This window comes from Corvus hawaiiensis, chromosome 6, assembly GCF_020740725.1.
Source record: "Corvus hawaiiensis isolate bCorHaw1 chromosome 6, bCorHaw1.pri.cur, whole genome shotgun sequence".
In the NCBI taxonomy this organism is placed as follows: Eukaryota; Metazoa; Chordata; class Aves; order Passeriformes; family Corvidae; genus Corvus; species Corvus hawaiiensis.
Genome location: NC_063218.1, coordinates 24,995,457 through 25,014,600, shown reverse-complemented (window position 1 = coordinate 25,014,600; position 19,144 = coordinate 24,995,457). Strand labels below are relative to the sequence as shown.

At 36.8% G+C, this 19,144-nt stretch overlaps 1 protein-coding gene and 1 long non-coding RNA gene across 4 annotated transcripts in view; one reads left to right on the top strand and one right to left on the bottom strand.

The window, feature by feature from the left end:
- SLC25A21 (solute carrier family 25 member 21) overlaps window positions 1–19,144 on the bottom strand; it is a 246,493-nt gene that overhangs the window by 220,882 nt on the left and 6,467 nt on the right. The window lies entirely within an intron of this gene.
- Window positions 5,918–18,601, top strand: LOC125327132. The gene is made up of 3 exons (XR_007204137.1): window positions 5,918–5,929; window positions 9,920–9,922; window positions 18,519–18,601. It is a non-coding gene; the product is annotated as an uncharacterized LOC125327132 (long non-coding RNA).

Here is a 19,144-nt window from a genome sequence, read left to right as displayed (position 1 = left end):
GGAATTCACTTTGGGTGGTACCTAGAAACTGAACTAGATGTGATGTAACAGATCGTTTTTCTGGTCAAACAGGAAAATTCCTTTTATTCTATTCTATTCCATTCCAGCCTGTTTTCTAATGAGCTCTTAAAGGACCCAGGTGACAAAGACTTTTCGACACTTCCTTTTTTCACAGCTTGTTGATCTGACTGCTTGAAAGTCATACCAAAAGTAATTCTTCAAATACTGTGTTTCATTTTCAACTCCTCTTCCTACATGTAAGAGTTATTTTTACTCCACAATCAATTATTATTCAGTACCAAACAATGCCTAAAACAGGCCTGATGAAGATTATCACAACAGATATTAAAAGGAACTATAATTTATCAATTTCACTCTTAAAATTTGAGCAAAATAAAAAATAGTAAATGTTTGAGTCACAAGAGCAGAAGCCAACTATTGCTGTATCACACTGTTTTGAGTGTGATTTTGATCTCAGTTCTTACTCTTAAGTGATTTCAAGAAAGTTACACAATGAAACTCCTAAGTGAGAAATGGAGTGAACAAGATGCAATTTTATTGATTTGAGCTACTCCTAAGAAGAGTCCACAAAGGCAAGAATTGTATCTCCAAAGCATGTATAAAAAAGTAATTGTATTCTAACAGCTTTAAAAAAATGAAAAAGTAAAAGAAAACAAGACTTAGAACTGGCCTAGGGAGGAAAACTGAGAAGACAACTGCTACTGATTTAAAAACAAAGTTTCAAAGATATATATAAATGCTGAAAGACAAAAAAATGCCAAGCCTTGGGACAATAAGTCTAAAGGCATGGTAAGAGAGACTACTTGCTTCATTCAGTTGTGCAGAAGTTTGTTGTGCTTCCTTAATACACATCTTTTCTGAGAAGGGTAATTGCAAAGGGATCATAAAACAGATAATCCAAGATATTTTCCCAACATCTCTTAGATCTGGTTTAGTACAGCCCCTAATATATAATTCAAAATAAAAATTCAAATTAAAAAAATATTTTTTTTCCATCTTAAGCCTAATGAAGTGATCCAGAGCAGAAAATCTTTGCCTTTCAGGTCACATGAGCCTCTGAGGATAATAGATGGAAGCACTGTATTTAACAGAAGCATCGGGAAAATCCTAAAAGCTGCCAGAGCATTCCTGCTCTTTGGTCAGGAACTGCAGACCTGCCAAAATCAGAGGTCAGGAAAAGAGAACTGACAACTTGTGCAAATGCTTTCCAGGCTATGAGAATCCAGATTCTCAGGGCACCTGAGCTCCCTGGTTGGACCTACATAACTTGAAAAAGTGTCTTTCCCCCACCCCCATCCTCCCTCCTAAATTTTGGAAAAGCCATGCAGGGTGAAGCAGGCCTTAGGCCAGCTTTGAGACTAAAGATCACTTCATTTTGCATTTTAAAAAGAAAATCTGCAGCTCAGTGGGAGCAGGAAAGATGGGCTCAGTCCAAAGCCTATTTACAAATCCACCCCAGCTGATAGATGTTCTTTGGACAAAAGAAATTTCTACTCATGTGTTAAAGGGCTATCTAATGGACATGGAAGCAAAAGGGAGCCTTCCTGACAACTTCACCTAAAGTGCTGCCTCAAACCAAACTGTCAAATGATTCAATGACTGTTCCTAAAATTTCAGATCCTATATTAGCACCAGTGGACACTTGCAGCTTTGAGTATCCAAAGGGAGAGTCTGAGTAAACCTACAGGGTTTGCTTCTAAGCCTGTAAACTGGCTATTAACAGACCTTTGCATGCATGTGGTGGTTCATTTAAGGGGCAATTGAAGCAGTTTAGGTAATGAATGCTGGTTTAAAAATTGGTTAATTGAATAACATTGGTTAAAAAATCGTACAGTTACCTAGGAACTTTAGGTGCTTTTGGCACTAAGCATCAGCAAAAGGAAGATACTGAAATTTGTGTTTTCAGATTAGGTTGACTGATGAATGAAGCAGTAGAAGGACTGTAAGTAAATGTATCTTATTTTGTCTCAGACATCTTTCTCATTTAAATCCTGCCATATAAGCAGGGAGCTTAAAACTTAAAAAAAGCGCCACTAAACAGCCCTGATATCCTTTATTTCCACACGGTCCAATTAAGAAAACAGTTCCCAAAGTCACTGGAATGCAAAATTAGAGACCACTGGCAGAAAAAAATAGACTTGAAAAAAGGGACAAGTGCACGGCCTCCAGTAAGCTGTCTTCGCTACTTAAGGTTCTAATAATATGAAGACCTGAGGCAGATTAAGCAGAAAACAACATTCTTGAAGCCTTAACTCTGAAATGGAAGTAATTATCAGCCTAAAAACACTCAAAGTGGCTGAGAACAGCTGGGTGTTCAGTTCTGCTCTTCTGTGAAGTGTGTACACCTCATCACCATGACTTAACATATTTTCTTCTGAAATTGTCACCTTGGCTAATTTAGTGGGCAGAGATCCAATTCACAGTTCTTTTGGTTTACATTTTAGTCAAAGTGTAATTTTGAAAATGCCCATCAAAAGAGAAGAAGCAATACACTTTACCTTATGTTGCTTTACTGCCTATTTTAGTGACTCTATGGCAAGTCCCTTGTTTCAGGACATGCATCTGAGAAGAGGAGGGAGTACCACTGAAATGTATGCTATACTTGATTCAGTTTGAGGCTACTGTTTTGTTTGACCTTTTTTCACTATTAGCAGAGGAATGGGCATTTTTCCTGGTCTTAATATCCCTTTACTCCTTGGATCACCTATGACAATTTCAAGGTCTGAAATTGCTGCTTTGAGACTAAACCTATAAAGATCATGCTAAGAAATGCTGCATGCTATTGCATTTATATCAAATTCTCTTTTTCATTTGTGCAACCCACACAGGGTTAGGTAGGATTTAAATCCCAAAGGTCTGTAGCCCTTAGACTCCATTCATTTTAAGACAGTTTATATTTAGTATTTCAGCCAAACAGTTCTGGTTTTCTTTTTAAATATATTTACAACTATCACATCCAGGCAGGTAAGTGTTAAAAGCAATGGGAAAACAATAGGAGATTAAAGTGTGCAATGCAATAAGAATGTTTAGCATGTCCTGACACTCCAGCTTCCCTCCCCTCCTCTGTTCAGGCATCTAATTGTTTGCTTTTCCTCCTACATACAATAATGAAGTGAACTACAATCAAAGTGTGATGACAAATGGTCCCAGGGTTTGCATTCTTTGGAATATATCGGCATTTGTAAACCAAAGAAGAAAGATAGATGTAATCAACCACCCTCTTATAAGAGAAGGATCTGGAAGAGTATGTTGGCAAAATCTTCAAACCACATTAAGCACTAATTTGAAAGTATGTTTGAAAGGAATAAAGCAATGCATTTAATACTAGTTTATTTGTATAACAACAACTAGAAACTGAACTTGCTAGACATATTTTGAAAGATGGAAACAATTAAAATGCATTAGTGATCTAAACAGGCACTGTATTTTAAAAGAAAAGAACTTTAAACAATCAAAGTTACACATATTCACATTTTTTGACTAATCCTCACCTTCCCTTGATCTCCTAATATTGAATACTTGTGTTACACGGAAACATTGAATCTCTGCTTACAGAAATTCACAAGAATTAAGTCTGTACATACTTTCGCCTACCGAAAAAGAATGATACCGTATCATGAGAAGAACCACATCAACTGCAGGATGGCAATTTTTCTGCCTCCAACATTAAAAACTTGGACCCTTCTATTAAAGAAACCAAACACAGAGTGGCCAGGCCACACCATATCATCAATGTAACCAGTAAATAGTCAGGTCATATCACTAGTAAATAGAAATGGCCAAACTACACTGGGAGGACACATTATTCACATCTTCCTCTTTGTTTCCCTTCTAGACAAGATACTAATAAAGGACTTTGTATGGGAGAAGGCTTAACAAGGAAATGAATAATCAAATATTATTTTAAATAGTTTTAAAAATTTCATATTTAACTTAAAATAAGTCTTAAATTAGGGATTAACATAACCTGCATTTTTTGAAATTGAGTACTTCAGATTTCTGGACACTGAAAACCCCTCCTTAAAAACAAGATCAAGTAATTCCAAAACCCAAACATGAACTGTTAAAAATAGAGACATCTTTAGATAATCACTTTCAACCTGCTGCAGTCTTCTTACCAGGCTATCACAGACACATTGAAGCTTCAGAAAATGTTGTCATAACTTCATAACATGAATCTCCCTCTCCTTTTTTTTGCATGCTTTGATGAGCACCAAAATTGTTGGCATTTATAAGCACCATCTTTATCACATTAGCACACAATGAAACATACAGTTCATGCCCACAAGACACTACTTCTATCTTCTGAAAGCAGACATTCTTGCTGTTGCTCTTAGTCTTGATGATTTTATGTGCAGCAGAAACTTAGCTATAGAGAAGGATGATACAGAATTGGAGATCTCCCAATTGATTTTTTATCTCTTTGTTTTATATGAGGCATGGTTCCAATCATTACCTTTGGTGGGAAATTACTTTTAATTACATATATAAATGTTTTAAGAGGTTGATTAATACTTAAAAAAACCCAAACAAACAAAACCAACAGTGTAATGAGTGCATATCTATCGCTACGTTACAGAAAAAAAGAATCTATGTATCAGAATTTTCAAACAAGGTACAATAGAGGTAATGTTTTCCCAGTAACAGAGTATTTTCATTTTAGGAAAAAAATGGTGGTAATTACCCCATGAAACAGTTTCATCATTCTTTAAAAAAAAGGTTAAATGGTAAAACACTGAAGAAAAAGAATAATAATCTTGGTAACTCTAAAAATCACCGTTGATACAGTGAGTGTCAAAGTGAAAGAGAACGTTTATGTTAGATATTAGGAAGAAAACACTTACTGTGAGAGTGGTGAGGCACTGGAACAGGTTGTCCAGAGAAGTTGTGGCTGTCCCATCACTGGAAGTGTTCAAGGCCCATTTGAATGGGGCTCCCAGCAACCCAGTCTTGTGGAAGGTGTCCCTGCCCATGGCAGGGGCGTTGGAATTGCTCATCTTTAAGGCCCCTTCCAACCCAAACCTTTCTATGATTCTCTGATTTCAAATACACAAAAGTAGTACCATCATACTATATCCTATAATATTTATATTGCAGTACTGGTCTGGAGCCAGTTTTCAGGAAATCCCTGCTTCAGAGGAAGGGAAAATAAATTAGTGAAACAAGATTTCAACAGGCAGCAGAGATTCAGGACTATAAAATGTGAGTGTCCTTTTTTAAGTACCTATTTAAGGAACAAACGTCAGATAGCTCTGGAGTTGTAAATACAATCTCAGCCATTAGAGAAAAAATGAGATAGTATACACAGAATACAAATGTATCATACTTGGCCCCTCTTCCAACCCTGTTTCACGTATTTTTGTGACAGCTATTGAAACACCTTAAGTATCAAAGACTTGACTTGTAAGATAAAATAGGTAAGTTCTGGCAGTAACATATTTGTATCAAGATTTAACGGTGCTCAAAGTTACACAGTTGCTACTGAATTCTACTAATAACCGTGTGAGCCACTAGGAGCAGACAAACATTCTTGTTCAGAGTTGTAAGAATGAAAGTATAGAGGGAAACTATCCAAGTGTAAAAGTATTAGTGGCGAGTGGAGGAAAACTTAAAGAGAAAAACTACAGGATTAAAAGTAAAAGCATATCAGAATAACACAGTTATGTCATCTGCACGATTCTGTTAGTAAAAGATTTAAGAAGCATTTGCTTGTATAGCTAACATAATACAGAACCAAAAAGCCAAGCCACAAGTAGTGAGTGGCAGTCAGGTTTCAAACTTCAGCATGCAAGCAGACGCTGTGCAAGGTGATGGTATGGAGTAGGCACTGCGTCTACAGGTGCAGGACCGCCAACATCACCATCTGGCTGCTTTCCAAACACAAGGCTAAAGTTCCAGGTGTTCAGAGGTACTGTTCTGGCTCCATCAAGAACACATTTACACCACAGGTCTTTCAAACACAGAACTGGGGCTTTTTTGAAGCCAGAGAACTTATGTTCAGACACCTATAACATTAGCGACTATGTTTGAAGGTAATAGTTTCTCTGAGTGTTTTTAATATTTTCATAATTACTATGAAAGCCTGTGAATTCCAGACTACGAATGGCTCAAAAGCCAATTTTCTTCCATTTTAATCTAGAACTAACACAGGCAATATTATATGTGAAAAATTTATTTTTAAGTGTTTTTTTAATCAAGTGTTATATAACAAAACTTTCGACTGATACCATACTTTCCTGCAACAGTTATGGACTCATCTTTAACTACTTCCAGTAGCTTCTTAATTTCCCTATTTTTTATCATAAGACATAATTATCTTCCTATAGAAAAGATACACTGCACACCCCCTGAATGGTTAGGCTTCTGTTTGAATACATTATTTCAGCACAAACAGAACAGCCTGAGCATTCCAGCAAGAAATTTGCTTTTGTCTCCAAAAAAGACAGCAGAGAAGCACAACACTGCCATCTCCACCTTAAATGCTGAAGTACAAGTATCACACATAAACTAGTGAAAAGATTGTAAAATATAGCAAACAAGAACGCGTGTAAATGCTTCTAAAACTTTCATGAGAAAATTAAGAAAACTACTGTCAGGCAGAAAAATTAATTTTAATCAACCAATGCGTTGTACCAGAAAACCATCAAACTCAACAGTTCCAAAGCCTAAAGGAGACAGAGTAAACAAGCTCTCAGCCTGTCCAGCCTCAGCCCATGCCATCAAGTGACAGGCATCAGAAAGAAGACATACCTGAAAGTGTTTTAAGCCTTGTTATATCTGTCCATGTTCTAGATGTGGTGGCTCTTCTAGTGATGGACTTACATGCTGGGAAGCAGATGACAACTGACTCAACTGCCATAGATGCAATTTGCTGGGTTTCTTCACCTCACATACATTAGAATGGATTATACTCTGAACAAAGTACAACATGAATCCTGAAATACATTCCCCAGACCCTAACTCAATTTAGTATATGTTCGTGGCAAACCAGTAGTACAAAGAAGAGTTTATTAAAGTTTCATTAAAAAAACCCCAAACAAACAAGGAAAAAAAAAACAACCAACCAAACAAAAACACACAAAAAACAAACCAAAAACGATAAAAAGAAAAAAAAGAATGGAGCCTTCCTTCCACCTTAATCTTCACACAAAGCTGAGCAAAGTCCTTTTTCCTGCTGTGGATTATTTGAATACACATCTTCCTTTAATGGTATTTGTTAAAGCTTCAGGTTACCCGAGAAGCAGGTCCTACAAGGGAAATATGGAAGGTGACAAACAGCTTCACTAGCTACCACAATTGAGCAAGCTAATTAGATTGCTGATGTGTGTTAAGCTTTGGGAGAAGTTCAGAAGCAGAAGTGTTCCTGGCACTCACTGCAGCCTGATAAAACAGATAAGCAATCCAATGAGCCTGCTGCTACCAGAACCATTACCTACTCTTCTGCCATTGACTGGGAATCCCTGCCAACTCCCACAGTTCAGGCAAATAAACTGTCAGAAAACTACTCTATCAAAAGCAATTAAGTTTCTGTCACTTAAGCTCCTTGGATCAGTTCCCTAAAAGGTCAGCATCATTTCAAAGAGTTTGCTAACACAGTAAGAACACACTTGGATAAATAGCACCAACTCTCTTCTTCACAGGCCAACGAGGAACGTTGCAACAGAAGAATATACTGTCAACTTAAACGCACCCAGAATTTCAGCACCAGATAGTGACACAAAAGCTACTGAGATGACAGCTATAAGTGAAATGAGAAAAGCATTCTTGCAGGTAGCTTTTGGCTAAGGAAAGAAACAGGGCTCGTGAACTTTATCCCCACCAATAACACAAGTTAATTGTACAAGCAAACAACAAACAGAAAATATACAAAATATTAGACCTATTTGGTGCCCTATTTGGTGTTTTAGTTTTACAAAGGGCTGGTATACAATCAGATAACATACAAAACTAAATTTGAGCCAAGGTATGGTTTGGAAAGGAAATTTCCAGAAAACAAGAAACTTCAACATACAGAAAATTCATGCTTAGTAAACAGGGAATTTTCTTCAAGAGACAGACTACAAAACTTGGGAGTTTATTGCTTTAGGCACTAGAATGAGCAGAAGCAACTGAGTGAATATATTTACTGGCTACAAAAGGCATGGAAAAAGCTCAAGGCCTTCAACTATTTACTGAGTTTGTAGATGTGAAAAAAAGGAATATTTTAACTACATACACAAAGAGATACTTTGGAGGAGATCACTGATGACAAATATTTTCCCCATCATCAGGTTTGATAGCATCAAGGTTCTGGCAAGAACACAGAGGAAAACAAAGCACACAATTGTATGGTCAGTGCATCCTGCCACTTAGATCCTGCTTGGCACAGATCATGTTTTAGAAAAATATCTCAATCACCTGATGTTCTATGTACAATGTACGGCCATCAAAGTTCTAGAAAAAGCCACATTTGCTGAACAGAAGCAAAGCAAAATAAACTTAACTTCCATTGAATGGAAACAGGCCTGGAAGGATGTTAGGACTGTCAGATCACTGCCTATATCCTTCAAAAGAGAGGGAAGAACCCCAAACGTGCTGGACACTAAACAGTGGAAGGCAAATTGTGCTCAACCCAGCCCCAGAAGACAGACTTCAGTCTCCAACTGAAAGCCAACTGAAGATGACCAATATATAGGGGATGCAAATCTCAATAGAAAATACGAGAAATTGAACAAGTCACAGCTATTTTTGAAAGAATAACTTCTAAGGCAACCACTGACAATTCCCTTACATCACAGTTTGAAAGTCTAGAAAGTGAACACAAAACAGCAACACTGTTAGTTAAGTACAAACAGGCTCAGACTGAAGACTGCTTAGGTTTTAGCTCACTTCATACTGTAAAATCAGGGAAAGTGGAGTCCATGAACTTAATGTCAGTGGAGACTACCATTTGCACACCAATTACAAATAAGAAACTATTTCCAGATACGCACCCTGGATCCTTTGGTAAACGGCCAGTGAAGCCTGGTCCAAAATACCATGGTGTCAACGTGACTTTACATACATAACTTGGGGTAAGAGAAGTGAAATACTAAGAAGAATTTTGGTTAAATTTGAGAATAGAAGTTCTAGAACAGATCAGATACATCAGAACCGCTCTCCTCCTTTCCTGGAAAAGTTTAAATTTGTTGGATGGAAAACTGTTGCGTACAAGACTCGGGAGTTATGAGTTTTCCAGGAGATTTATGGAGGTCTTCTATCCACCATACAGCAGTTATTACCAAACACAATACATCTGATCCAGGAGTACTTTACAACAGGTTGCACATTTTAGAAGTAAAAATTCAGTTTACTATATTTTTCAGCTATGAGCTCTACAGCCTGTTACAGAAATACTTTTTTCCCCCACAGATATAAACAGATAATGTATACTATAACAGAAATATAATTAATTAGCTATCACAAAAGCCTTTTCCTCCAGACATATTTCTTTTAAATGATAGCAAGTCTTCCAACATTTTATCTTAATGTCCAAACACAGGTGGGGATATCAATACAAGTTTTGTGCAGGATTTCATAGAGACATAACCTAATAGATTGTTTCAGATTCACAAGTAACTTTTAAAACAGCATTTTTAATAGAGTTAGATTCAATAACTTGGGTAAGATGGGATCTTTGGTAGCCAACTGGACATCAGCCTAGGCACTGCAATGGTTAGAAAGTTGCTGCCTGACTTCAAATGGACGTGTCAGAGAGTTCAAGCCCACAGCCAGGAAAACAATTTGGCAACAGGTCCATTCCTTTATGCATACAAGGAGTAGCCACCTGGAGTTAGTAGTGAGTATGTTCACATGCTGGACTTCACAGGATATCTGATACAGATCTAAGACAGCTCAGAAGAGCTCAGAAGAGATTCAGGGAGTGAATAACTTCCATTGATTACAGTGGAATTGGGATACTGATTAATCTCATGGTTCAGGTACCTACAATTCCCCTAGAACTGAGGGATAACAATTACTCTGACAGTACACATGAAAAGTTAATGTATTAGAGTCCAGAAAGCAAAACAGTTAAATCCATTATTTTACTTTTCAGAAGACTTAACTGACCACCAGGGCCACTTCATATACAGCTACACTCTCTCATGTTTGATCCATACCTGCACGCAGAAAATGATTTCAAGATTCAAAGACCTAGGAAGTGAGCAAGAATGAACAAAACAAAACAAAGCAAAAAAAAAACCCCAACCCCCCACCACCACCAAAAAGTCAAACAAACTAACAAAATACCACAAAAACACCAAATGAAAAAAACCAAAAAACTCTTGTAAGAGAGAATTTCCTCGGTTCCTTGGTTTCCTTGGCTAAACCAAGGAAGATCCAAATTCTTTCCCTGGACTCAAATCATCTGGATCTGTTCTGAATTGTTCAGTGAGCAAGAGGCACCCAGATTTTGCTTATACAGAATGCAAGCAGTCCAAATCTTGCCCATAGTCAAAACTATTTATGCCACAAACTTGAACATTGAAATGTTTACAAAACAATTACCAAATATATAAAGTATGTTCAAATTTTACAAACAGTTCAATCATCATACAAAATGTAATGCAGTGATTTATTCCTCTCTCTGAATTTAATCTCTTAACCAGAATAGAGTTTGTAGTCAAAACAAAGACAAGGCAAGCTGTCCCTAATTCCAGTTGCAGTAGATAAGGTTTCAGCCCTGTTGTTGAAAAGGAATTTATAGAACATTGTCTAAGTTTTTTAATTCTTCACAGGTTTTGCAATTAAGGTTCTAGGTGCAATTATAGAATAACTAAAACATAGGAAACAAAGATTTAGATGTAAACAAGATCTAGACTGAACAGAAAAAGCCCAGTTAAGAACTGAGCTAGTAATGATTGTGATACCATCTCTACTTGACTGCAGTGGATGTTATCCTAACTCAGCACACAGAATGCAAACAGTCCAAGTAACAGAGCAGCATTTAGTCTTTAGGGTCCCTGCTACTTCTACAATGGACTACAGGAAAGGAGAAAATAAAAAATAATAATAAAAAGGAAGCATTAAGGAAATTAAAACCATCTCGCCCCCCTTGCTCCCAGAGTTTTCTTCCCTGTTTCTCTACAAGTTGCATAAAACTTTCATAACATCCCAATAAAACTGTCTACTCTCTTTGCAGGTGTCTGTCTTGAGGCACCAGAGAGAACTAATCACTCCTGCAAATCTCAGCACACCAACTGAAGTCTTCAGAGAAAATACTCAAGTAGCATAGCATAAGGAGATTAAAGAAAAAAAAATAGTCAAATGTTGTATATGTAAGTGATAATAGATTACATGAGAAGATCATTAGTATTCAAACAGAAAGCCATTATTTGTTCCACTCACTGAAAGCCATTATTTTTTCCATTCACTGAGAAAAATATACATTAAAAAAGGGAAAAGCCATTACATAAAAAAAGGTAAGATTATACTACACAACAAGCATAAAAGTTGTTGCCCAAGTTACTTCAGCCCAGTTCCAGGTGTTCACTCTAGGTCTGCAAGACTTAAGCAAGTGGCAAGTCCAATTCACAATGCTATGCATCAACTGATCAATATTCTTTCAATACTTTTAAAGAACATTTCTGAACTTAGAAAATCTGTGTGTACACAAATATAACCAGAACACTGTAAAACTGCTTTATCTGCAAAACTTTTAGAATTTCATTCTATATGCTCCTTATCTTCACACCAACAATTGACAAGTGACATTTTCAGAAGATGTTTAAGGGCTATCTGTTCCAATATTGTGACCACTCTTTGCTTCTTGGGAGTCTTAAGAAGATACTTTTCCATTTATTTTCCAGAGTTACAATCTATATCCCAAATCTTAATTCAGGAAGAAAAGCAAAATAATTTCTTCTTACAGTGGCATCACATAGGTACTACACATTCATTCGTTAGGTTTTGATTAGATCCATGCTGTGCAAAACAGTTACTGCCATGACTAATATACAGTCATCTAATAGCAAAAAGACAGAATGAAAGCTCCTTTTTCAGGAACAGGATGAGATCTCCTTTCACTCCCTTTGTGAAACATGATTTTTATGCCACTGTTGACCCAACATCCACTCCTACATGAAAGCTCCAAATACTGCAATTTCAGTTTTTCCCAGAAGAGGGCTACTCCAGTTCTAACCCAGCAGACCTCAACGAGATTACAGAAAAGTGCTGCATGTGCTGCCTAAACTTAACGAGGTCCACTCTGCATAAAATACATTACAGCTCTGCTGCCCACATCAGCCTTCCTAATCACAAATGACAGAAAATAATAAAAAATGCTGTCCCACAGAAATGTTCTCGAGATCTGGCCAGAGGTTATTTTGCAGGCGGAGTGCTAAGCATCCGAGTAGTGTTTTAGTGCAACACTTGCATCAGCCCACAAAGAAAATTATTCTGCTGGTGACAAGAATGCATCTCTTAATACAATATTTCAGTTACAATTAAAAATGGCAGAAGTTCAGCAACTCAGTAACTTGTTTATTTAACTAAACACAATAAAAGCCAGTATATATAAACTTCAAAAGACTGAAGATACTCATGGTTTTCATCTGTAAATCAATACCTTCTCAATAGGTCAATATTGATAATTATGATCATGAAATATTGAGACTTTTCAAAATGTTGTTTACTATCACATATGAAGCCCTTATACTTTTCCACACTGTGACATTAGGTGCATCTTGAGAGAAGCTATTACTTGTTCAAAACTGGAAAGTAGTAAAACACTTGCAGCTGTTATGTCCTATCATGCAGTCTTCAACTGATGCTACATTTTAAGGTCTACAGAGTCTTTACCAAGTTTTGGGGGCAGCTATAACTGGCCTGGTAAATTTGGTTTTGAAATCAATGAACTTTTAAAGAAATCTGTTTCCCATTCAGCTCTGCAACAAGACACAATACTTTCATTTGTAAACATACTGTTTTATATGCAAACATTTTCTGCTTTTGACAGTTGCCTGAAATAAAATCTACTGAACTCTAGTAACCTACTTTAAAAATAAAGCAGTACCTTTTCAACATAAATCTTTCAATACTTTCTGCACTGCTCCACAATCTAACATATAAGGAAAGATTTTAAGGAAAATTTAATCGAGTGTCCAAATATAACTTTACTTTAAACATTAGGTCATCTAAACATCTGTCTCCAATATATCCCTAGGGATTTAAATCAAAAGTCTGCTAAACATGTACAATCATTTTGAAAATAAATAACAGAACAAATTTAGTCTTGATTATGATTATCATGCTTTTTAAAAGGAAACATTTATTCTAATAAGAAAAGTCTGAACTAATTTAAACTTTATGGACATTAACTTAGAAGAGTTTCATACTCTAAATAAGACATTTCTTTCCATTTAGTCTACTCTCTAATAACATTCATTGGTTTCTATCTGCAGAAAGCCTCCATGATTTCTTCCTCCCTTTTAGAAATGCCTAATCAATAAACTTTATTTCTCATCATATTAAAAAGTGAAATTTTGCAGAAAGGAGAAAAGTTTGCTAAAAAACAACAGAAAATAATGTTTTGTTTCCTTTATGTCATCTGGGACGGCCATCATCATATCTCACAATAAGGAAGAATATGCCAGTCAAAGGATGTAGCATCTTGATACTTATTTTCGTCACTGCTTAGAAAAAACACAATAAAGACTATTTCGAGCAAGGACTGCCTCATTACCCAGTCAGCATTACAGTTTTGCCTTGTAAAATTTTTACCAAGATGTATAATAAATAAGTGGCAGCCATGCTCTCCCTGCTTAATTCAACAGCCCCAACCCACTCCAGAACCCTAATCCCATTTAGGAGAAGAGAATGAAGCACTTGTCCGCAAACACAGAACTTTTAGGAAGGTCCCATTGCCTTGGCTCTGTAATAACCAGAGACTTGGAGATGAATAAAGAGCAGAACTATGAAGACTCTCAAAGCTCTCACGTTCTTCCAGGAGTCTTTTACTTTCAGAATATTGCCGATTCCTCTACATAACTCCTCTTTTGGGTGATGAACTGATCCCAGGATGAACTAGTATAGCAACTCAGAGACAACAGAGGCTACCAAGAATAACAGAAGCACTTAAAATGGGCACTGGACACAATGTTTTGAATGTGCAGCATGAACAAAGCAAGCACTCTTGCACTATTATGCAATTCTGACAAAATTAAGGGGTATACACAAGATTGTGCTGCCACTGATCAGCACCCATACTACAGCAATGTTTTGGAAAATATATTCTTCTAAAAGCCTATAAGCACCCTGACACTTTGTTTTCTACTTCTTGCGATGGGGTTATGTTAAGCACAGGTGTACACCACCACATGCAAGGCAGCATTGCAAACCTGCCTGTAGAGAACCAACCATGTAACCAACCTAAAAACCCCCAGTGTATGATCACGAAACTCAAGCATTCATAACCTCACGGCTCAGATCCAAATATTCATCTAAAGATGAGGAGCACCATATTTACTGCTTGGTTCTTAAAACATCTACAGTTCATAATTTCAAGCTTTAATGCCAAAACACTGAGGATAAGATTTAAACAAACAAGGTTTTAAAAAAACTTTCAAATTCAGAAATTAATCACACAGCTCCACAAGCTGGAAGAGACATCAAATATCATAGAATCCATAATGAAGAGTTAACTTTTGTTTCTGTGTCTGAATATGGCAGTTAGAACCTTTTTTTTTTTTTCACCATGCCCTTCATTTTTTACTAAGTTCAGTATCTTATCTGGAGCCAGCCGAGAAAACAAAGTTGAGTGATATTTACTACACATTCAAAATATACACTAATTTTGAAAATCAACCCTCTAACTAAATATTAAGAATTGAGTGTTAGTAATGGAAAAATATGTAAAACTTAACCCTATTGGAAAACCACTCAGAATTGGCTCTCAGAGGAAGTTAAATAAGTAGTGCAAAGAATTTTCTAAAACTGAAAGGGCTACTAAGGCTCTCCTTTGCTTTTGGAAGTGTTGCTGTCTGGGGGCACCAGCCTGTGATCTGCATACTTCTGTATAAATAAAAACAGTAAAAAGCCCAGGAAACTAGGTTAACACACTGAACTGGGAAATGATTCGTTGACTAAAGACTAAAAGATGACCCATAAACTGTGTTTCCTGACAAAAATTGATGGATTAAGAATGATCCAAAGGGAAAACAAAAGCAGCTGTTAACAGTGGAGTTCAATGACTGAAAAGCAGATCTAAAGGCCAATTATTCCTGTGTTTCGTTCCACACTGTATGGGTGGGACCTCTCAACAACATTCAGATTCTCTCAGTTATTTTCTCATCAGAAAACCACCACTGTAGACAACTGAAGCATTAATTACCTGTTTCAGATGTTGGTGCAATTATATCTAATTGTAGTGATTCCCCAGGACAAGACACGCTGCAGAAAAAATGTCAGGTACTTATCCTGTAACTACTCTACTTTCAACACACCCAAAACACATGACCTGTCCTACAGATTTTCAGTAAACAAAATACTATCTTAAGATGGCTGATATTTAACACTTTCTAGCACAAATAATAATTAGGCATCAGAGAGTGAGTTTCATATTATAAAAACCAATATTAATTTATTTTACCCAACAACAGGACCAGTGATGGTTTCCACAGGCAGCAAATATCAATTCATCTCCCCTAAAAGGAAAAAATTTAATTGTATTTTTTCAAGTCCAATTGAAGAAGCACAGATTTAAGGTCTTTATAATCAAGACTGAGATACTTGAAAATACTATTATTCATCGTTGAAATACTGATTTTCAAAACTTCCAAGTTCTAGGAGTCACATCACTATCTGAAAAGGGGTTTTTTTCCCCCTTGTCTTTAGCCCTTTTAGCTCTTTTCATTCATATCAACCCTAATCATAATACTTAAACCAGTCTGAAAACATTAATATAATCATTTTTCAGAGAGAATTTCAATCTCATAACAGATGAGTTCCTCCAGTCTCAGCAGTATGATTTTGAGTGTCTCCCACCCTGCTAGCTTGAAATGGAAAAGCAGCAAGCATAAAGAAAGAATGTTTACATGTATAAGGACACCCAAAGTAATGTTACAGAAACTAAGCTACAGTTATAGGAAAATTGGTAATATCATCACTTAACAGGCAAAATCGCCAGATTTTATGCACAGAAATAACCAGAATCAGTTTTCATTTTCTTTTCTAGAACACTGCCGCAGAAAACACATCTATTGCTATCAAAAGACATGCTTTGTTGCTATATGTTAGAATTTTATTCTTATTGCATAATAAACTTTTGTGTTACAACAATTTAATATGGATTTGAATATGTACATCAGTCACTAAGCACAACTGATGAAACAATACACAGTAATGAAAAATTGTTCTTTATGCCAATATAATCTTGGCTCACAGAACAGCTTCAGAACTGCCTCTGCAGACAAAGCATTTTTTGCCTATGAATTTTACAACAGGCATGTTCCAGTACTAATTATTTTGACTACCTACATGTATAACATATACTATTCTACAATATTATTAACTTTAAAATCTGACAACAAAATTTTATAGCTTATTTTGTAGAAGTGTGTATCTTTAAGCTTCTATGCTTTGCTGTAGGTCTCATGCCTGCAAATACTTGAAGAAAGTTAACAGAGGCTTACAGCAGTGTGTATGTAACACAGGAGTCTTTACTTTGGTTATAGATTGGCATTGAGAACTTGATGACATTTATGCAATATTGCATAAAATCTATGCTAAAATTAAAATAATCAAGACTCAAATTCCTCACTGTGGAAAATCAGCTGCTATTTGCATATTGATTATACTGGGACATGAATTTATCCCAAGTTTTTTTATTTATATATGGTATCTTAGCTTTACAGCCATCTATTGACCTTTACCAGTGAAATGTCACCATTTACAATTTTTGTGGTTAATTCAATAAAAGTCAAATTCAGTGCCATTGGTTGTGCAGTACACATGTGAAATCAGCATTTATTGATCATTATTTATTTGACATCTTAAAGCTTTTACTTAGCATATTATCATTCAAAATTTCATATGCTAATCTTATCTGCAACAGCACCAACATACATTTTTATGGCTCTGGCACACAGGAAAAAGCATATTTAACATCTTAATGTAGTATTGCACTGCCATCTTGTGGGCAGTAGAACGAATGAGAGCGAATAACTTCATTACTCCTAGATGTGAAATTGGTCGTTTTGACAGGTTTGGAGTTGTATGGAGGGTGAGAGATAAGAGGTGAGGTTTTTTGAGAAAAAACTTGTTACTCTAAAAACAATAGAAAATTTCTAACCTTTCTTAAAACCCTCAGGCTTACTATATATACAAAATCTGAAGGATAAGTGCCTTATTACACCCATAGAGGATTCTGTGCACAAAATGTTTTGTCCCCAATGACTAACATGCCAGACTAAATAAAGCTCAACCAACTACTCATTTTTCCCAGTGTATCCTATTTGGAACAAAGACACACTGGGAATTATGAGGTTGCTGCAGGATAACCAAACCCAGCGAGTATCAGAGCAAGTCTGAAATTTAACCCCCAGGTTCAACAAGCAGTTTGGTATGACCTATATCTGAGTCCACAGACCAGAAAATTCTTCTTTTCAGGGTCCCAGTTTCTACAGAAAGTACTAAGCACACTACAGGTGTCATGACATGTTAGAAATTATGAAAATTCTTAGATTGTTTCTGTCACTCTTACATAAACATGTAAAATTTACTTCATATCTTAACCCCCATATAAAAGCTACTGCAATCAAAAAAAAAAAAAAGAAAATCCCCAAACAAAGCTTGAAACACATTTAAGAGCTCCAAATGGGTGTTCATGACTTGCTAGTACACTGCAATGACTTGATCAAACAAGATCAGTTCACCCTAAACACTCTCTGGATACAGACAGCATTGAGGTCAATGGCTCTATATCTAAGTGGAGGCCAGTGATGTGGGGCATCCCTCAGGGCTCTGTCTTGGGACCAGTGCTCTTCAATGTCTTCACCAATGACACAGACAATGAGAAATCAGCACATATGCAGATGACATGAAGTTTAGCGGTCCAGTTGACACACCAGAAGGATGTGATCCCATCCAGGGGATCCACGACAAATTTGACAAGGGGGCCTACAAGTACTTCATGAAGTTCAAGAAATCCAAGTGCAGGGTGCTGCACTTCAGTCAGGTAAGGAAAGACACAGTAGATGCTGGGACAAGAAGGCATTGAGAGCAGCCTTGCAGAGAAAGACTTGGTGATTCTTGTGGACAAAAAGCTGGACATGAGCCAGCAATGTGCACCCACAATCCAGGGGGCCAATCATACCCTGGGCTGCATCAAGAGCAGTGGGGGCAGGCCGAGTGAGCTGATTCTGCACTCTGCTCTTGTGAGACCTCACCTGCATTGCTGCATCCAGATCTGGAGTCTTCAGCACAAGAAAGACATGGACCTGTACAGCAGGCCCAGAGGAGGCCACAAAGATGATAGTGAGTGAAGTATCTCTCCTACAAAGACAGGTTGAGAGAGTTGGAATTGTTCAGCATGGAGAAGAGAAGGCTCCAGGGAGACCTTATTGTGGCCTGACAGTTCCATAAAAAAGGACTTATAAAAAAGAGGGAGAGGAACTTTTTATATGGACAGATAGTGACAAGACAAGGTGCAACAGCTTTAAACTGAAAGAGGGAAGGTTTTGATTAAATGTTATGAAGAAATTCTTTACTCAGAGGTCACTGAAGTGCTAGAGCAGGTTGCCTAGAGAGGTTTTGGATGTCCCAGCCCTGGAGTGTTCAAGGCCAGGCTGGATGGGGCCCTGAGCAACCTGATCTAGAGAGTGGCATCCCTCTCCACAGCAGGAGGATTCGACCTAAATGATCTATAAGGTCCCTTTCAATCCAAACCACTCATGATTCCATGATTCTACATAGCAATTTTCATTTGCTCCTTTTAAACTAAAACTATATTGCAAAGGTATTGCTTCTTCAAATTACTCAACTGTCTGAAAATTTAGAGGAATTTCGCTAGCTGCCAGCATTGCATATTCAGCAAAGTGTATGAAAGCTCATGAGGATTTCATTAGTTTCCACTAAAATTAAACAAGGTTTTCTGTGGCAACCCAAT